At 40.9% G+C, this 22058-nt stretch overlaps 3 pseudogenes across 1 annotated transcript in view; 1 reads left to right on the top strand and 2 right to left on the bottom strand.

The window, feature by feature from the left end:
• Positions 1–390: 390 nt before the first annotated feature.
• LOC148773784 (uncharacterized) overlaps positions 391–22058 on the bottom strand; it is a 37725-nt pseudogene continuing 16057 nt past the window's right edge. The window contains exons 4-8 of the transcript XR_016036490.1: positions 15405–15536; positions 8113–8275; positions 7540–7638; positions 7210–7317; positions 391–4174 (exon numbers count right to left, since the gene is read on the bottom strand). The product of XR_016036490.1 is annotated as an uncharacterized LOC148773784 (transcript). The remainder of the gene's footprint in view (positions 4175–7209; positions 7318–7539; positions 7639–8112; positions 8276–15404; positions 15537–22058) is intronic.
• LOC129549267 (ATP synthase F(1) complex catalytic subunit beta, mitochondrial pseudogene) lies at positions 18382–20221 on the bottom strand (annotated as a pseudogene).
• On the top strand, positions 20235–20836 carry LOC129549266 (cytosolic iron-sulfur assembly component 2A pseudogene; annotated as a pseudogene).

Below are 22058 nucleotides of genomic sequence, written 5' to 3'. Positions count from 1 at the left end.
ATAGTCATTAAGGATAATTTTAAAGGCACTGCACTGAGAAGTCAGACACAAAGGAGTACACACTGTATGCTTCTAACTGGTCCTGTACAGAAAAGTTTGTAATTGCTGGCATGCTGACTCCAGAAAAAAACAATAAAAAAGACAAATATAATCCGTAGGGGAAAGAAAATCCTTGGCTGCCTAAGGTTGCAGATGGGAGGTAGCCAATGCCACAGAAGAAAAAAGGTAATCTTTGGGGTAGCAGAAATCTTGGTTGGGTTGCTGGTTACAAGGATTGTATACATGTGTCAAAACTCTATTAACATGTGTATTGTGTTGTACATAAATTATACCTCCATAAAACTAATGACAAACAAGTCTACAGAAGTCATAACACATGGCAAAAGCATGTAAATTACTTATTATTTATTGGAAAAGGATCTTAAAAGGTTACAACCAAAAAAACAAAAACCTACGCATTGCTAGGCTAGAAACGGGGCCCTGTCAGTGGGAAACACACGCTGGCGGCCCGGGGCCCTGTGAGCCCCAAGGGCGGGCGGTCGTCCTCTGGCCTGAGGGGCGGGCAGCTGGCGGTGGAACCCAGGCCCCATCCGCGTGGGGCCGGCGGGGTGCCCAGGGAAAGCTGCGAGGCGCCAGCGGGGGGCTTGGCCAGTGCGTGCGTCCCGCCACCACCGCGCTCCTAATTGTTTTCAATTTGAGGATATTGACAATATCCTGAATTTCCTACCCTACAGTTTGGGTTCTGAAGTGACATTTATCTGAAAATTGCTGCATTATTCCAGGTGAGTCGATAGCTGAATGTTTGTGTCTCTTCCTTTCTCCCCTCCATTTTTATTGGAGTGCAGTTGATTTACCATAGTGTGTGTCAGGTGTGCAGCAAAGTGAATCAGTTGTGTGTATATATGTATATCCACTCTTTTTAAAAGCATTTTTTCCATGTGGGCTGTTACAGAACGTTGAGTTAGCTCCCTGTGCTATGCAGTAGGTCCTCATTAGGTATCTATTTCATACACACTAGTGTGTAGTGTTGGAGAAGGAAATGGCAACCCACTCCAGGTGTTCTTGCCTGGAGAATCCCAGGGACGGGGGAGCCTGGTGGGCTTCCGTCTATGTCGGACATGACTGAAGTGACTTAGCAGCAGCAGCAGCAGTGTGTAGTGTGTGTCAGTCCCAGTTTCCCAACCAAATGTATGTTTCTTTGGTACAAAAGTACGTGTAAAACTGCTAGAGAGAGTCAGATAGAAACATGCTGAACTGTGTTTTTTTTACCACTTCGGCCTTAAAAAGATAGTTCTTGAAACTTGAAAGTATTAGTCAAGTTGATCTGCAAGAACATTTCAAGAGAGGCAAAAGCATGCGGGGTAGGGATAAATATGTGTGCTTATGACAACAGAAGTTTGCTTTAGTGATGTTTTAACAAGGGCTTCCCTGATCGCTCAGTTGGTAAAGAATCCGCGTGCAATGCAGGAGTCCCCTGTTCGATTACTGGGTCGGAAAGATGCCCTGGAGATAGGAAAGGCTACCCACTCCAGTATTCTGGCATGGACTGTCCCGAACAGTCAGACTTTACAGAGACTGAGCGACTTCCACGTCACTAATTGACGGACTTCCCCACTAATTAAGGGGCTTCCCTCACAGCTCAGTTGGTAAAGGGTCTGCCTGCAATGCAGGAGACCCGGGTTCGATTCTTGGGTTGGGAAGATCCCCTGGAGAAGGAAATGGCTCCAGTATTCCTGCCTGGAGAATCCCATGGACAGAGGAGCCTGGCAGTCTGCAGTCCATGGGATTGCAAGAGTCAAATATGATTTAGGGCCGAAACCACCACGCAGCACTTTGGGGAATAGATTGGATAGACGAAAGGCTGGTTCTGAGTGGGTTATAAGAGACAGCAGGAGAGATGGATGCCCGGTCGAGGGTCACTGAGCACCGTGTCCTGAGACGACAGGACTTGTAGGTACAAGGACGGGGTGGAGGGGAGCGGGGGAGGGGAGGGGAGCGGGGGAGGGGAGGGGAGGTGCCGCGTCTCTGGAGCCTTCTCTCAGGAGTAGAGTCAACATCTGGCGGTCAGCAGGAAGAGCCTTTGGGTAAGGTGAGTTTTGTTTTGAACATTCAAGAGCACTTAGTCCGACACGTGGGCCGTTTAACAGATGGGAAAGCTGAGCCACTGGAATTAGGGATCAAGTGAAAGGGCTTGTCTGAACTTGCAGCTGTTGGAAGCGGAGCCCCCACTTGAACAGTTTTCTTCGGTTGCAGTCTGTTATTCTTCCAACTTCAGGCAGTTACCTTACCTAAAAAGTTAGGAGACCACAGTGGTCGTTAAATTTCATGGCTGCAGTCACCATCCGCAATGATTTAGGAGCCCACGAAAATAAATTCTGCCACTGTTTCAATTTTTTCCCCATCTATTTGCCATGAAGCGATGGGACCGGATCCCATGATCTTCGTTTTTGAATGCTGAGTTTTAAGCCAGATGTTTGAGAGGGGTGGAATCTTTCCAATATGGCTCCACGGGAAGAAAGAAAGGAGCCGGAAGGCGCTGACACTGCCCACAGGTGCTGACTTTTCAGACTGTGAGTCCAGCTGTCTGTGTCCCTCAGACTTGAAGTGTTGGGTTCCCACTTTGGGAAGTGTCAGGGTGGAGAGGGGGGAATCAGGGGTAAACTTTGAAGTGTAAAATCACTGGCTTTTCTGGGTCTTAGAGGGCGTCGGTGCACCTTTTCTTGCAGTCCTGGCTGCCTTTGGGGGCTGGCCACTGGGACAGCTGAGCTGGGTTAGACTAAGAATTGGTCTTGATCTGATTGACCCCTCACACCCTGGACGCACACATGCTTTCGAGAACCATTCCTCCCTGGCAAATGGTAGCTGGTTTAGAGCAGGGACTCTGCCTTTTTCATTCCAGAATCCCTCATGGTTAGGTGCTGTGTTTGGCAAATTGGAATGATGCACTTTATATCTGCAGAAGTGGTCATCGTTTGAGTCTTTAGGAAAATTATCTTGAGTTCCCAGGGGCTTACAGCTGGAGGTGGGAGCACAAAATGATGCAATTCCCAGTGTGAATTTTAAAAATTTAAGTCTTAAATACATAAAAATTTAAATCTGAAAACTCGATTGTATCTTTACAAGTTTATTTCATACTGTCTTTTGTATCCCTGCTAATCTCCTAATCGTGCAAGAGTTTCAGCTGTCCCTTAAAATGATATTTGTGATAAAAGGAATATTTAAGTGAATTCTAGTAAATCAGACTTTTCCATGATATCTTTTTAAGCAGCTGATGAAAGAGTAGGTAGAAGTCATGCTTTCATTTTTCATTAGAAATCATTTCTTACATCCAAGCAGCATTGAATAGTGTAATTTTGTAGTTATACCCATAGCGCTAAAGCATTTTTTTGCTAATGCATTTATTTTGGCTTTAACAGTAGATGGGTTGCTTATTGTTGTTTTGAGGTGGTTTTTTTTTTTTTTTTTTTGGTCATTGTTATAGCATTATTGGGGGTTTTTTTGGTAAAATTTTTAATTGAAATATAGTTTACTTACAGTGTTTCAGGTGTAGGGGTTGCTTGTTGACAGACATTGTGTATCATTTATAAGATTTATAATTCTCATGTTTTTATCCTTCCAAGGGAAATTTTTTTAGAAATTTGCCAAAGTAGATAGCAGAAAAACTCTTTGACCTCTCTGTTTTCTAGCCTAGCAATGCGTAGGTTTTTGTTTTTTTGGTTGTAACCTTTTAAGATCCTTTTCCAATAAATAATAAGTAATTTACATGCTTTTGCCATGTGTTATGACTTCTCAAACAAGCTGCTTTCAATCCTGATAGCTCTTTATTTTCTTTAATAAATTTGCTATTTTCAATAGGTGTTCATCATGAGAATAATCAAAATTAGATGAATGTGACAAAAGACTGACAAAGTGTTTCACACCTCTGAATGCTACCGAGTCAAGAATGGGAGAAAGAGTTGCAAAATAAGACTACTTCAATGCTACTTATGGTCTTGCAATAAAACCAGCAATACATCCATCTCAAGAGCTATCATTTCACTTCCAACTTCTTCCCCTCAAGAACAATTTGAATCTCTTTGGCATCCAAAGTCTCTTAGGTCAATAAAGCTTCTGCCAGATTCTTGTGCTCTTTTGCATGAGTCTTCAAGATATGTTTTGCTCGCTCACATGAATCCTGAAATACAAAGTAGATAGGTAAAAGGCAGAAACCTTAGAAGCAAAACCATAAATGGGAAAAAAAAAAAAAACCCTCTATGTACTCTACTGATTTCTATCTATAAAACATAAAACACTTAAAAGTTTGGTTCCCTGACAATAGCTTTCATACTTTCCAGTGTTTTATTTTTAATCTCCACATCTATCCTATAGATAACCAAAGTCCACTTACACAAAAAGCTACTGAAGAAATAAAAGTATACACTACTCATCTGCTTTCTAAGTAAGGTCTATAAACACAGAAATCTATTCCTTTATTCAATATACATGCCAGAAGTAAAGGGAGTTTGTTCATTTTGTCTCTTAACATTTCACCAATTTACTCAATCTAGAATGTCCAGAAAAGATACAGATTGTCATTCTTTTACTTGGTAACACACTCACTTCGCAGTACTGTAACATTCTATCACTAGAGGTGATCTTTGACTGTCATACTTTTTTTTTGCAACCCACCTTGAACTTATCACTTAAATGCTTCAATTCTCTTTCCAAAGCGAGTCTGAATTAAGTTTATCAGTTTATGAATAACGGCAATAACAACAGTTCATTTTTGACAGTATCTCATTTGCCTGTACAAATGTCAACATTTGAATAGCTAATCATATTTGCCCTTATAAAAATGGATAGAAAACATAAAAATGAATTTACTAAAACCAAGAAACACAGGTATATAAATATAATACAATTACTAGACATTGTGAACATAACCATAATGTCCAAATGAAATAACCACATTAAATACATAAATTATTAGAAATATATTATGGAATATTATAGTGAAAAATCAAGGATTAGCAGTAAGTTTAAAAACTTCCTTGGAATGAACCCCTTACTTTATAACATGGAAGACTATCAGGTTTCACACTTGGAAGGCTCATGTACATTTGAACCTGGGAGTTCCCTGGTGGCTCAGATGATAAAAAAATCTGCCTACAATGTGGGAGACCAGGTTCAATCCCTGGGTTGGCAAGATCCCCTGGAAAAGGGAATGGCAACCCACTCTACTATTCATGCCTGGAGAATCCCATGGACAGAAGAGACTGGTAGGCTACAGTCCATGGGATTGCAAAGACTCAGATGCGACTGAGCAGCTATACTACTACACTTGAACCTAACATAACAAGTAATACCAAAGTAAGCCTGCCATCTAGTGGAAAGAGTACCTACTGTACTTCTGGTAGCAATGGCGCCCCTATTAACTTTATGAGCTATACCGACATTTCTAAAGAACAGTGGAACTTTAGCTATTTTGCATGCACCCAAATATTCAGGCACATTTTGACTAAACAGATAAACAAACATTAAAAAAAAAAGGTTAGTACCCTCAAAAAGATTCTGATTTCCTGTTCAATAGCAGATTGAGTTTCTGGACTCAGTTTCCCTGTATCACTATAGGTCATAACTCCAAGCTAAAATCAATGAAAAGAAAGAAATTCCACATAAAAACCTCTAACTAATGTATGTAACAGAGAGAGGACTATACCATATATAAGAAAATAAGTAACATGGGAGCAAGGAAAAATTACAATATAAAAATGCCCTTGAGAGCAAAAACAATTCATTCTTCTTCTGAAAGTATACTAAGTGAAGTGAAAGTCACTCAGTCGTGTCCAACTCTTTGTGACCCCATGAACTATACAGTCCATGGAATTCTCCAGGCCAGAATATGGGATTGGGTAGCCTTTCTCTTCTCCAGGGGATCTTCCCAACCCAGGGATCGAACCCAGGTCTCCCGCATTGCACGCGGACTCTTTACCAGCTGAGCCAGACGACAGAGAATGAGATGGCTGGATGGCATCACCGACTCGATGGACATGAGTTTGAGTGAACTCTGGGAGTTGGTGATGGACAGGGAGGCTTGGCGTACTATGATTCATGGGGTCGCAAAGAGTCAGACACGACTGAGCGACTGAACTGAAACCACTAACTCTACTGAATAACAGATCACAAGTTGACTTAGGGTTTAATAGCTTACAACAGGTCACACTCCTTTATTCCCGCTGAAAGAAAAACCTCACTCATTTATTAAATGTTTACTTAGCACCTTTCACCTATTAATACTTGACCATGTGTAAGTTCTAAAGATGTAAATACTAATGATCGGAATGCTTTCAGTCTACTGGGAAGAGATACACAAATAACTAAGTTTTTGAAGTTATTTTGATATTACGTTAGAGGAACTAGGTATAGTGGTAAAACAAATGCTGTCTAAGAAGTCATGAAAACCTTACAGAGGATGAGATAACTAAACCACAGAAACACAGGGCATAAACAATTTGACAGAGCCATGAAACAAGAGCCTCTAGTACTCAAGAGCTATAAGCAATCTTGTTTGACAGGACTTTAAATCACCAAGAGAGGAGAGGATAGAGGGGGAGAGGAGGTGGTACACTCAAAGATGAGAACAGAAAAATGTTAGGCAGAATCCCAAATGATGAAATGCCTTATGTACCATGGCAGAAATCTGACAACAAAGCAGAGGAATACAGCCATTACACTATTACATTTTAGACAGTCTAGCAGATGGCAGTCTGGAGACTGGACTAAAGCTAGCAAAAGTGAAGGCGGGGAGACTAAATAATCATCATCTGTCTAAGGAGTGGACCTGGGGATGAAGACAGATTTAAGAAATATTTAAGAGTCTGGATCAACAGGATTTTAGTAATTATGGATGCAGGAAGTGAGAGAAGATGGACAAATCATAGTTAACCGCAATGTTTCTAGCCTGAACGGATGCTACTTTTTAACATAAGAATACATAAGCAGGTGTAGATTGACAGAGAGAAAAACAAAAGAAGATGTCTAACAGGCTAGTGGAAAGAGAAGCTTGGAATCCAGAAATGTTGTAGATATAATGATTGCATAGAATATTAATCCATTATCCTAAATGAAAAGATGAAAGAAAATCAACTAGCCAAAAATATACATCAGATATTGAACATGCTTTCTGAAAAGTACTGCTTTCTCAAACAACAACAAAAAAGGTCTAATTACCTTAACAAATGATGGCGCTGTGGGCTGTTTCTTCTAATCTTTCAGAGGTAGACTGCAGACGTTGTGTCCTTGACTTCAAAGTTTTAAAACCCCGAGACTGTATGAAAACTGAATGAAACAGTATCACATTCAGCTTTCATTTTAAATATTCACAAGGAAAATGTCTACTAAGAACCAAAACTTTGACATTAGTTATTTCCAAATATTCTGCAGATTCTACTGGGAGCTACAAATGAATGTTTCTAATCATTAATATCACTAAGAAAGACAAATCAGAATATATTAAACAAGCCTACATTTTTCAAAATAAATATATTTGTTGCTTCGTACCTGGCCAGTACTGAAGATCTGAACAAATTCTTTTAAGAGTTCTTGAATGTTGTCTGTATCAGCAAGAGGAACATAAAGTACTAAACATATCTAAGCAACCTGGAAAGAAATTGTAAAAACTGAACTTTCTAATTATCAAACAATCAAATCATGAAATACAACAAATGATTTTACCGAATATTAGAAAAACCAAGACAAGTTATTTCCAAGAGACAATTTCAAAGCTAGTCAACAATGCGATGAAACACTGGAAACCAGAAGTACGTTAATAAGTAACATGAAAGTATAAGTGGCTCAGTAATGTCCGATTCTTTGCGACTGCATAGACTGTAGCCCTCCAGGCTCCTCTGTCCATGGAATTCTCTAGGTAAGAATACTGGAGTGGGTTGCCATTCCCTTTTCCAGGGGATCTTCCTGACCCAGGGATCAAACCCTGGGTTTGATCAAATCCACTGCAAGTGGATTCTTTACCATCTAATCCACCAGAGAAACCCCCTAACCGTGTTATCTATTAAATTATCAACAGTGCTAAAATGGTTTACTTTCATTGAAACATACAATATATTAACTTACCATATTTATTTTCAAAGAAGGACTATGCAGATACATGAGATATATGCCAATGGGAAGAAACATTGCTGTCCTTATAAAATCCAGGAAGTAGCCTGTCTACCAGTTGATCAATCTGTCCAATTTTTAATTCAGACAATCCAAGGTCCCTTAAGTTAAGCACAGGCTGTAAAAGATTGAGTCAACCATGTAAGCATTATTTTTTTTTAACGTTTTATTGACATATAGTTGATTTACAATGTTTCAGTTGTTGTTTAGTCGCTAAGTCACGTCCCACTCTTTTGTGACCCCATCAACTGTAGCCTACTAGGCTCCTCTGTCCATGGGACTTTCCAAGCAAGAATACTGGAGTGGGTTGCCATTTCCTTCTCCAGGGGACCTTTCTGACCCAGGGATTGAACCCACATCTTTTCAGTTATATGTACACACACACATATATATATACACACACACATAAGTGAAGTGTGTGTGCTCAGTTGTGTCTGACTGTCACCCCATGGGCTGTAGCCCACTAGGCTCCTCTGTCCATGGGACTTCCCAGGCAAGAATACTGGAGTGGCTTGACATTTCCTTCTCTGGGGCTCTTCCTGACACAGAGAGCGAACCTTCATCAGCTGCATCTCCTACAATGGCAGGGGGAGTCCTAACCACTAGCACCCCCTGGGAAGCCCTATATATATATAATTTTCTGCCATAAGTTACTACAAAACATTATATACTAGGTCCTTGTTGTTTAGCTCAGGTAAGCATTATCACATCAAGCTATTTAACTTAAAGAGTACTTATTAACTAAAATAATGTGAATTTTTAAAATCTAACAAATGTATTGATTCCCTTTTCCTTCAAGTATTTAAAAAATAAATTGGTATGCATATTTTTCTAGTTCTAGCTTTACTGGGGTCAACCATGTGAGATTTGACAAAGCTTTAAAAAAAAAATCATACTCACAATAGTACTAGCAGTCCAGGGAACTTTAATGACCATAAACAAAAGCCCATTCAATAAACAATTGCTGAGATTCTTAACTGAACTGAAAGGTTCTATAAATTACCCATATCTAACTCCTAGTAAGGAGAGAAATTGAACAGAGCAAAAGATGTGTGAAAACCAGTCAAGAGAATACATTCACCTTAAAACAGTGCTGAAATAACCAGAAATTAAATAGGAGTGAGCTGTTTCCTTGTTCAAATGAGCACACAGGGAGCCACTAAGGACAAGTAACAATTTAAAGTCCCAACAGCTAAAACTTCAAGTAAGAGAAGTAAAACTAAACAAAACAAGTAAAACATCAACTTTTTATGACTCATGTAGTCAGATCCCTGGACTACATAGCTCTGGATTGATGTTCAGGTGCTATTATAATGTTCAATTATAAACTTTGTAACAAGTCCTTCACATTCTTAGAATTCCTTTCCTCATTAGGAAAATGATTATAAAATATATCCTGCTTTCACAGCAGGATAGTATGGATCAATGGATGAGATTATGCCTTGCCCATCTACATAGCCTAATATATACAGTAAGACAGTTAAAATCAGAATGAAATAAAATATTTAATAAGTGCTTTGTAAGGTAATAAAAACTGTACAATATTGCCGGGAGCCAGCGAGGGAAATCCTACCCGTGGCAAAGGTCAATTGGGGAAGAGGCCTGACGGGCAAAGGCTAATCAGGACTCGAGGAACCCCCTGGACTTACCCGAGCATCTACCCCAAAGAAAACTGGAGTCTGACTGCCTTACTATCTTACGCCTCTTATCAAGTCCTCTAATACTTACGGGGGCTTCCCCCCAACCACCTTTCTCTGAAAACATTAATTCAGAGCTGTAGTTAAAAAGTTCTCCTCGACTTAATAGGAGTGTTCCAATCCAAGCCCCTCTGATAGCTTTCTAACTTGCATGACAAGTTTGTCCAGGCTCTTACAACTACGAATGTGACTGTTTACAGCCTCCCAGCCACGCAAGGACAGAAAGCCTAATATTCTAAAATACAGGAATTTGTTGAAGAAGTTAAAATCATTAGAATAGTACTAAAAAAGATTTCATTGTTGAATCAATGCTTGCTGCAAAGTTTCATCTATTGTATCCTTGGAAAATATATTAATCACATATAGAGAAAATAAGTAGTAGCCTTTGATTTAACCACATTAGATCTTAAGTTAATAAATTCCTTTCTTGTAGCTCACTACACCTTTGCCTTATAGGAATGTAACTTTGTCATGTGTCTAGCACCTGACTTTAGGAAAATCACCTTAAAAGAATATAAGACTTTTTCTAGCTAACTAACCTTTGTTAGGAGAGAGGGCCATAAACTGTTAGCAGGTCTCCTGGCCAGAAGATGATGTAAACCACCTAAAACTTTTGTATATCACGAGACATACAAAAATGAGCCCTGATCCTGATAAGGGTCAAGACTGCTGACCCCGCCTGATTTTGGTGTGACTCTATACCTCTCTTTCTCTATTTTTTATGTGCACAACTTAGGGTATAAAAACAGCACTGGAAAATAAAGTTTTGGGCCTTGCTCACTGAAGCTTGGTCTCCCCGTGTCGTTCTTTCTCTTTTTCCGTCCTTTTCTCTATGCTCTTTTTTCTGGTTGAGATCCTTGGAGCACTGGGCCCTCTGCGCTTTCTTATCTGCCTGGGCTTCTAAGACCCACTCGAGGGGGTGCCCTGGTGGGGTGCCTCCAGTGATTCGAGAGGGCGCCTGCGGCCTACGTAAACAGAGCAAACCCCGTGCTGGGGTTTTATTGGTTTCCTGCGTAAACCAAGGAATCATCAGCCCCTGTCTCTCTCTCTCCCTCTCTCTTTCTCTCGCTGACGCCAACGCCGTTCATCCCGAGGATACCCTGGGCCATATCGAGGCTGGTCCCCGATACAATATAAGGCACAGTATTATAATGGAACCAGTTCTGTTCAGTTCAGTCGCTCAGTCGTGTCCGACTCTCCGCGACCCCATGAATCACAGCATGCCAGGCCTCCCTGTCCATCACCAACTCCCGGAGTTCACTCAAACTCATGTCCACAGAGTTGGTGATGCCATCCAGCCATCTCATTCTCGGTCGTCCCCTTCTCCTCCCGCCCCCAACCTTTCCCACCATCAGAGTCTTTTCCAGTGAGTCAACTTGTCGCATGAGGTGGCCAAAGTATTGCAGTTTCAGCTTTAGCATCAGTCCTTCCAATGAACACCCAGGATTGATCTCCTTTAGAATGGGCTGGTTAGATCTCCTTGCAGTACAAGGGACTCTCAAGAGTCTTCTCCAACACCACAGTTCAAAAGCATCAATTCTTCAGTGATCAGCTTTCTTCACAGTCAGGACTACAATATTTAAAAGCTACAAAGATATTTTATCTTCTAAAATGGGGAAACCAAAAAGTCTATTTATAATACAAAAAGAAAAGCAGATTTTAACTAAGAAGATTATTCACCTTACTTATTGGGTCCTAGGAACACAAAGATAAATAAAGTACATATAAGTATGATAATTACCATACTACCTGGTAACTGCTCTTATAGAGGTAATTTTTAAAAGAACTATCAATTTCCTAAGTCAGATAAGGTTTTCCAGAATTAACACTTAATTCACAAATGATGGGGAAACCTCGGGGAAGAGGACAAACAACGTCATCAGAGGGCCTGGAATGTTTGAGATGCAGTCAAGTTCAGTGACTGAAGAAAGCGCTAGAAAGGTGGGCTATGGCCAAATTGTGAGGAGCTGTGTTTGAATTTAATTCTATACCTAATATTATTGGTTTTCTTTTAAAGGAAGAAAACAGAAGATAATGATAAGCTGGAGGAAAGAAGGGTGATATAAGAAAAGAAAAACGGCGTGACCCTGAACTGAGCCCTAAGAGGGATGCAGATACCAAGTGGCAGACAACAAACCTTTGAAGAAACCGGTGAAGAACAGGATTATGAGGGAGAGGGGCTCTAGACGGATACACAGGTTATCGATCTGCTGTCTCTCAGCTCCTCTTGGTCCTTTCTCTGGCTCCACAATCATGTATCTGGTTCCCTTTAAATAGTCTTCCTTTGTTGGCTAGAACATTAAGTTGTCAGTAGAAGGCACTGGAGAAACTTCGTAGGAGGAGTTTCTGTTCCTTGTTCAGGCCCCGTATTAAGTTCACTCAACAGGCTCCTGGGTGCAACACCCATGGTTTCTCCAGCATCTGGCTCCTGCAGCTTCTCTGAAGCCTGGCTCCTGTGTGCACAGCTTCCAACAGTACTTGGCAGCTTTCCCATGAACAGCTTCTCCTGGTACCCAGGTGGCAGATTTGCATCAGGTTCAGTTTGCACAGCACCAGTAACTTCTATGCCATTTAGTGAGCCAAGGCCATACCTTCTTCCAACAACCTCAGAACCTCAGCCCAAGAGTGGAGAACTCTTCGTGGGTACTCAATCCTGGGAGTATTAGCCGCTTCTTGAATCTGCAAGTCCTATATATTTCAAGTTCTTTTTACTTATTACTAGCCAATCCCTAGTTATGCCAATCCCCTGTAAGACCAGTGTTTGTAAAATATTCAACTAAAAATACTTATTCTGTATATGACTATGCGGTCTCTCTCTCTTGGCTGGACCCAGACTGACAAAGAGGTACTAAAACCACTGGAATCTGAAGAAGTAGTTCAGTTTTAGACATCTTAATTTTGAGGTCCTTGAAGCCTGTCCAGAGGGTATTTTAATAAGTCACCAGATGACAATTTTAAAACTTTAGAGATACTTTAGAGTTGAAGGTAGATTTGGGAGTTATCAGCATATAGAAATATACAAACATTAAGATAGATAATCTGGGAGACTAGGGAAAATGAAAATTAGATTACAGGTAAATGCATCCACTATTTAAAAGGCTGGCAATAAAAAGAAGTCCACCAAAACAGAAAGAGGGGAAAAAAAATCAATGCAGTATCACTCAATTTCTGAAAGTACTTTGAAAACAATGGATATTCTTAAGGAAAAGTTGAAAAAGCTGCAGATTGTTTAAAAGGCCTGTATTTACTGCTAAGGAAATCAACAAAATACACCAAGCCTATAAAATGGAAAAAGTAGTAGCCAAACTACAATGGGAGATGGTATAAATAAAAGCAACGATTAAGTTCAGAATACTACGTTTTTTATAAGTCTGAAAGCAAAAGGCAAAGAAGTCCCACAGCTTGGAAGGAAGTTAAAAAGAAAGTTTTTTTGCTTGTATTGTGAAGTGGATGTTTTGATGAGTAAGACTTGATGAAAGCAAAGCCATCGTAGAACAAAGGAGGTGAGAGTAGAGATGAGGAAGGATGCTTAAGAAAAATGGAAATGTTTGTGAAACAATACCAAGCAGTCATCAGTGATAAACCACAGGACTAATGAGGGTAAACCAGAGGATAAGACACCGATTCTGGATCTGAAACCATTAGTCTTAAGCTCAACTTTGGCTTCTAGAATTTAGTTACTTTTTAAGCTAAAATATACTTCACCACTGATCTAGCCATTTCACTTAATGAAACAGTCAAGTATTTAGAATCATGGAAAGTACAAGTGGTGCTGTTTATAGCAGAAAAAACTGGAAACCGTAGCCAACAACAGACCATAAAATGAACAGTCTGAAGTCATAAAAACTAATGTATGGTATAACAAGTTCATAAGACTATTAAATGATGAAGGAAAAATCTTAATCTGCATATACAGTATGATCCAACTATTATAAAATATAAAAGTACAAGGGAGAAAAGGAGAAGTAGGATCATAGATTAATTTCTCCCACTTACATAATATTTTCCAAAATTTCTGAAATGAACATAATAGTGCTGCATGTAGCAATTTTGACACATGCAGTCATATCATTAGGAAAGCTCTCTTCGACTGTAACTGAGAAGGGTGTCACAAAACAAGAACGGACCACCTATAGAAAGAGGCAATAGGAATTTGGCAGATAGTATAAAAGGAAAACATAAAGACAAATTTTTCACCTACATAAAATTGTATTTCAAGACTTACGTCACAACCATCCCCTCATCCCACTCCCACCAAAAGCAAATATGGAAAGTGTCAGATTTCATTTTCTTGAGCTCCACAATCAATGCAGATGGTGACTGCAGCCACAAAATTAAAAGACGCTTGCCCCTTGGAAGAATAACTGTGTCAAACCTAGACAGTGTTAGGAAAAGCAGAGACATCACTTTGCCGACAAAGGTCCGTCTAGTCAAAGCAATGGTTTTTCCAGTAGTCACGTATGGATGTGAGAGTTGGACCATAATGAAGGCTGAGTACTGAAGAAATGATGCTTTTGAACTGTGGTGCTGGAGAAGACCTCTTGAGAGTCCCTTGGACAGCAAGGAGATCAAACTAGTCAATCCTAAAGGAAATCAATCCTGAATATTCATTGGAAGGATTGATGCTGAAGCTGAAGCTTCAATACTTTGGCCACATGATGCAAAGAACTGGCTCACTGGAAAAGACCCTGATGCTGGGAAAAACAGAGGGTAAGAGAAGGAGGCAACAGAGGATGAGGTGGTAGGATGGCATCACTGATTCAATGGACATGAGTCTGAGCAAACTCAGGGAGACAGTGATGGACAGGAAAGTCTGGCTTGCTGCAGTTCATCGGTTCGCAAAGAGTTGGACACAACTTAGTGACTGAACAACATATACTGTCCTCTGCCACAGTCCCTCAAATGAGGACTAAGGATATAAGCCATTTACAAGCTAAAGAGGCTTCTGTGAAACTTAGCCACATATTATAGTATTTCCTATGAAAAATGTATTCTAAGCTACAAGCAACTAGCTTAGTAACAAGTCTTATAAACACAAGTTCCTAGATTGGCAATTTGCTATATACCAGACCACAACGATTTTACAATTCTCTGAATACTCAAAGCACAGTTTCATAGCTAATACACTTCATTTTCAGGTATCTGTGTTCAATTATACTGAAAGCTTCTATAAGGTAGCATATAATAACTTCTTGCTCTTCTGTCTTCCCTGAGACTTATGGGGCAGTTGTGGAATTAACTGTGGGATCCCTGCTACCACTGAAGTAAAGAATACTTAAATGGTATCACACAAGTAGTAACATAGGAAGTGAATACGAATACATTGCCACGCGAAATTTTTTATAAGATAAATGTTAAAAATAGGACAAAGTAATATTCTATACATACAACAAAGCCGGAATTAGATGTCTTTAATCCTGCAACAGAGATTAAGCTGAAGACAGAAATCACCCTGCTACAAGTGCCTAAACATAGAAAGCTATTTCAGGCATGTTTACAATGTACTAAACCAAAAAAGCTTTCTCACATATCCAGGGTAAAAACTCTTACCGCATTGCTGGGGGCCTCATGCTCAGACACTACATCTCAATGCTGGTTTTGAGAAATGGATGCCCTGATAGAAACTGGTGTGTTTTCTGGTGAATGGAAGGCATTGATGAGATGACTCAGAGAAAATGTAACCTAAAAAAAGATAAAAGCTAAAAATCAACAGTGCTTTTTCTAAAAAAACAGCAAAAAAACACTTTTTATTGTCAGAACTGGGGGTTGTACAAAGTTAAACATACACTGTTTATCAAAACTACACATTAAAAATTGTAAATACTCAGATTATTGCTGGTCGAAAACTACAAACTTTCAGGATAGTATTGGGGTTATATACAGCAAAAGTACTAAAAACACATATATTTCATTGTTGTAGCAACATAACTCCGAGGGATTTATTCCAAGGAAATAATCTGGTAAGTAATAATTTATGCTTGCATATTCCTAGATGATAATTTTCATCAAAATATTTTAAAATGAATGGAAAGCTAGAAATGTCCAATAGGGGAGTGGCTAAATAAACAATACCACAACAAAAATGAAATATCTCACAGACATGAAACAAGCAAGCATATATCCAGAATTTTGTACTTTTCAACTTCCCTACCCTACCCTTCCCTACACCACTCCACCCTACTCTGAGTCACCATCATCTCTAAGTGGATTATTTTTTTGTAGAAGCCAAATGTAAGGTAATGTAAATCCACCTTACATTTGTGGATTTTTAAAAACAGCAACCTAACTTCTCTCCCTGAATCTCCTCTATTAAAGCCAGTCAGATCTCATCACTCCTTCGCTCAAAACTCTCCAGTGGCTTTTCTCACAATAAAAGCTGATGTCCTAACAACGATGACTCCCTGGCTCTTTCTCACTTCTGTGACATGATCCACCAGTAAGTTCCCCTTCATTCTCTCTGCTCTGGCCACCTCGGCCCCTTTGCTGTTCCTGGAACACACCTGGCAGGCTCTCACTCAAGGATTCTGCATTGCTGTGTATTCCCACATCTCCAGTTAGTTACAAAGTTTGCTCTCATGCTTCCTTCAGTACTTACTCAAAAGCAATCTTTTCATGTGTCTTTTCCCTGGCCAACCTACTAAACAACCCTCTCCTAAGAAATATTCTTTACTGTCTTCCTCTGCTCTATTTTTTCTTCTTGACATTTATGTTATCTAACAGACTTTATATATTTACTTGTTTGCCTATACATTGTTTATTAGAAACCTCAACCTAAGTCCCCTTATTAGCATAAACCCAGGTAGGTGATCCAAACAGGGGCTTTAAGAAGGAAAACACGCCTATCACACAGGAAATTTCAAGGGCTTCAGGAGCTCTGTGCCAAGAACTGGGAACAAAGACCAAATATTTTTATTTATTATAGCACATTCTCCCACTGGAACATAAGTTTCATGTTACAAGGATTTCTTTCCTGTATTTTAATATTTTTCTCTTTTGTTTATTTATTAATTTACTATAAAATGTGTTCACACAATACTTACTCACCTTAGATCTTATTTTTCTCTAACTCCTCTATTTCATTCAATACTGCATCCCAGTGCAACAATAATGCACACAGTAGTTGCTAAATAAACATTTGTTGAGAAGATGAATAAACTAAATGGGCTCTTACTATATGACAGGCTTTATACTATATGCTTAACTATCTCATTCAATACTCGTAAGAGACATAAACATTAGTTACTTCTATTTAACTGATGAAGAGAGCAAGAAATTAGATTCAATGTCATGTTCCAAGTTGTTCAGCAAGAAAGTATTATATTAGAGGAACGATTCTAACCCAGATAATCTGACTTCAGGTTCCACTTAAAGATTTTTCATCCCATGGTTACTGAGGCAGAAGTAAAATCACAATATTGTTATATGAAAAAACCAAGCTATAAAACATTATGTAACATTTTTTTTTAATTATGCATACAGAACTTTCCTGGTGGTCCAGTGGTTTGATCCCTGGTCTGGGAGGATTCCACAAGCCACAAGGCAACTTAACAAGTACACCACAACTACTGAGCCCAAACGCTAGAGTCCATGCTCCTCAACAAGGGAAACCCTCGCTCGCTCCAAGTAAAGAAAGCCCAAGCGCAGCAATAAAGACCCAGTGCAGTCATGAATAAATGAATAGTATGCATATACGTATTTGTATAGAGTCGTGTTCATTGGAAGGACTGATGCTAAAGCTGAAACTCCAATACTTTGGCCACCTCACGCGACGAGTTGACTCACTGGAAAAGAGTCTGATGCTAGGAGGGATTGGGGGCAGGAGGAGAGGGGGACGACAGAGAATGAGATGGCTGGATGGCATCACCGACTCGATGGACATGAGTTTGAGTGAACTCCAGGAGTTGGTGATGGACAGGGAGGCCTGGCGTGCCTTGATTCATGGGGTCGCAAAGAGTCGGACACGACTGAGTGACTGAACTGAACTGAACTGAAGGAGAAGGCAATGGCACCCCACTCCAGTACTCTTGCCTGGAAAATCCATGCCTCCCATGGATGGAGCAGCCTGGTAGGCTGCAGTCCATGGGATCGCGAAGAACCGGACACGACTGAGCAACTTCACTTTCACTTTTCACTTTCATGCATTGGAGAAGGAAATGGCAACCCACTCCAGTGTTCTTGCCTGGAGAATCCCAGAGACAGGGGAGCCTGGTGGGCTGCCGTCTATGGGGTCGCACAGAGTTGGACACGACTGAAGTGACTTAGCAGCAGCAGCAAAGGGATGAAAGAAGTTATTCTAAAATGCAGTCTCTTGGGAGTAGTGGAATTTTGGGTGATCTTTATTTTCTGGTATTTTTCTTTTCAGTATTTTTGGCAATGAGTGTGTATTATTTTTAAGAGTCAGAAAGAAATGATATACTCTTTTAAAGCTGCAGGAATCAAATTAAGATACATATTTTCTGTCTATACCTTTAAAAAGTTTTATTTTAATTACTTATATTTGTATTTCTTCTCATTCAGTAAAGAATAGTTTTTTTGAGGGATGTATATTTTATTGGAAACCTTAAATATTTTTCAGACAGAACACAATGTCTTCAATCAAGGCTCTCACGTGGCCTACAGAAAAAAACTGAGATTTCTGGATTAGGGGCAAGGAGAGGGACACCATGGAGGATGAGCGCTTAATTTGCCAAAAGGACCCCCTCATGAGCGCTCTTCAGCCAGCTTATCAGCTTTTGCCACAGCTTCTTCAATGGGTCCCACCATATAGAAGGCCTGTTCTGGCAGATGGTCATATTCACCTGCCGAAACCTCCTGGAATCCTTTGATGGTCTCCTTAAGGGGTACCAGCTTCCCCAAACGACCAGTAAAGACCTCAGCCACCTGGAATGGCTGAGACAAGAAACGCTGGATTTTCCATGCACGAGACAGAGTTAACTTGTCTTCTTCAGAAAGTTCATCCATACCCAGGATGGCAATGATGTCCTGGAAGGATTTGTAGTCCTGCAGAATCTTTTGCACTTCACAGGCAACATCATAATGCTCACTGCCAACAATGTTGGGATCCATGATGCGAGACGTGGAGTCCAGAGGATCCACAGCCGGATAGATGCCCAGCTCAGCAATAGCACGGGACAGCACAGTGATAGCATCCAAATGGGCAAAGGTAGTGGCCAGGGCAGGGTCAGTCAAGTCATCAGCAGGCACATAGATAGCCTGGACAGAGGTGATAGATCCCTTTTTGGTGGTGGTGATTCTTTCCTGCATGGTACCCATGTCAGTGGCCAGGGTAGGCTGGTAACCCACAGCAGAAGGATTCTGCCCAATAAAGCAGACACCTCTGAGCCAGCCTGGGTGAAGCGAAAGATGTTATCAATAAACAGCAAAACATCTTGATCTTCTTGGTCTCTGAAGTACTCAGCTACAGTCAACCCAGTCAGAGCAACCCGGGCCCGAGCACCAGGTGGTTCATTCATTTGACTGTACACCAGCACTACCTTAGAGGTAGCATCTTTTAAGCTGGTAACACCAGACTCAATCATTTCATGGTATAAGTCATTGCCCTCACAGGTCCTTTCACCAACACCAGCAAACACAGAGTAACCACCATGGGCTTTGGCAACATTGTTGATTAACTCCATGATCAGTACTGTCTTGCCGACTCCAGCACCACCAAAGAGCCCAATTTTGCCACCCTTGGCATATGGAGCCAGCAGATCCACAACCTTGATACCAGTAACCAGAATTTCCTGCTCAACACTCATCTCCACGAATTCAGAAGCCTCAGCATGAATAGCAGCAAATTGCTTGGTTTTGATGGGACCCCTCTCATCAATAGGTTCTCCAATGACGTTCATGATTCTACCCAAGGTCTCAGGGCCAACAGGAATTCTGACTGGTGCACCAGAATCCAGGACTTTCTGACCTCTAACCAAGCCTTCTGTGCCATCCATAGCAATGGTCCTTACTGTGCTCTCACCCAAATGCTGGGCCATCTCCAAAACCAGCCTGGTCTCCCTGCCTTGTACCTCCAGGGCATTTAGAATGGGAGGCAGTCCCTCATCAAACTGGACGTGCACCACTGCACCAATGACCGCCACGATGCGCCCAGTGGCGGCGCCTGCCTTTGGCGATGGAGATGCTTGAGCGGCATAGTCTCCAGCAGGCTGGAGCGCTGCAGGAGCGGCCCGCAATAGGAGCTGGGCTTGCGGTAGCGGCCCTGAAGGGCTGAGTCCCCGCAAGGGTCCGGAGGCCGAGGCAGCAGCCACACGACCCACAAGTCCCAACATGGCGGAGCCCGGGTGGAGACTCTCATTCAATAAAGAATTTAAATTGCTGTTTCCCTAGGTCCTCTGAAACAATCCATCTGGTCCCACGTATTACCTGCTTCCCTGGACCTTTAGGCTTCTCTTGGCTCATTTGAAGACCAGGCAGTTGATAAATCCTGACGCTCACTGCTCAGACTGGCTCGGGTGGAACGTAAGAATGGGGCAAGTGTCCGGACTGTTCTCCTGGACACTGAGCAGAGTCCTGTAGCTCTCAGGCCTCTCGAGTGGGGAGCTTCCCAGCAATCCTGCATCATGGAAGAGAAAGAGCTAGAAGTTTATGACCTGATTCAAACTCTCCGGGACCCAGAGAAGCCCAATACTTTAGAAGAAATGGAAGTGGTAACAGAAAGTTGTGTGGAGGTTCAAGAGATAAATGAAGATGACTATTTGGTTATTATAAGGTTCATGCCAACAGTACCTCATGGTTCTTCAGCAACTTTTATTGGGCTGTGCTTAAGAGTAAAACTTCAACAGTGTTTACCCTTTAAATATATGCTGGAAATCTAAATTTCTGAAGGAACCCACTCAACAGAGGAAGTTATGAACAAGCAGATAAATGACAAAGAGCTAGTGGCGGCTGCAATGGAGAAACCCGATTTATGGGAAATCGTGAAACAGTGTGTCCTCGCACCTAAGAGCTGTTTTAAGAGCCACTAAACAGTAATCATTTGTTTGATACATTTGTTTAAACTCTTTGTAAAATGTAGAAGGTTCCTGTTTAATACATAGGTGATTTGTACCTCAGAGCATTTTTTAAAAGGATGATTTCCAAGCAAGACTTAATTATAAGGTAGTACCTAAGTCTGTTCAGTGTCCAACATTCTCAGGATTTGTAACACTTAAATGCTCAGATGGAAACATATTTTCTAGTTATTATGAGTAAGATAGTCTCTATTTTTCTGATCCCTATTATGATACACCTGCTTTTCATGTCAAACATTTACCATGCCCAAATATATTAAATCTAAATCACTCTGTAAAATAAATAAAATAGACATGATTCTTGTTTAAAAAAAAAAATTAAATTGCTAAAACATGGTCTGATCTCTTCTCAATGAAAAACTTGACCCTCTGTCATACAATTTAAATTCAAGTATATTAAACCATTTAAGCAACCAGGAAATACAAATTGTGTTCTGGGCTTCCCTGGTGGTGCAGTGCTAAAGAACCCACCTGCCAATGCAGGAGATGCAGGTTCGATCCCTGAGTCAGGAAGATCTCCTGGAAAAGGAAATGGCAACCCACTCCAGTATTCTTGCCTGAAAAATCCCATGGACAGGGGAGCTTGGTGGGCTACAGCCCACGGGACTGCAAAAGAATCAGACGTGACTGAGTGACTAAACAACATTACTATCTTCCACAGTATAAAATGCATAAGAGTCCTACGTGGCCCAGTTAGGACTGCCTATAGTACATACAGCTCCTTCACTATCTCTACCAACATCACACACCACTAACTCCACTTAGCAATGATAAATTCTCCTAATATGGGGTGTTCTTGATGCCATGGGCTTCCCCGGTGGCTCAGTAGTAAAGAATCCGCCTGCAGTGCAGGAGACACAGGAGTCACTGGTTCGATTACTAGGTTGGGAAGATCCCCCGGAGGAGGGCATGGCAACCCACTCCTGGATTCATGCCTGGAGAATCTCATGGACCGAGGAGCCTGGGGAACTACAGGCCATGAGGTCGCAAAGAGTCAGACAAGACTGAAGCGACTTAGCACTTGATACGAACTTCCTGTAGGTTCCAAAAGGTTTAATATTTAGCAGATCAAGTCAAATTTTTTTTTCAAATGATTGGCAGCACTCCACCAGACACTAGTACACCTTCTTGCAGCCAACTGACCAAACCAGAAACATCTTTTTCCATTGTCCCTGAT

Source organism: Moschus berezovskii, chromosome 26 (genome assembly GCF_049115385.1).
Source record: "Moschus berezovskii isolate FMDL1 chromosome 26, NW_MosBer_1.0, whole genome shotgun sequence".
In the NCBI taxonomy this organism is placed as follows: domain Eukaryota; kingdom Metazoa; phylum Chordata; class Mammalia; order Artiodactyla; family Moschidae; genus Moschus; species Moschus berezovskii.
Note: the sequence above shows the minus strand (reverse complement) of the source record. Positions and strands in the feature narration are given on the sequence as shown.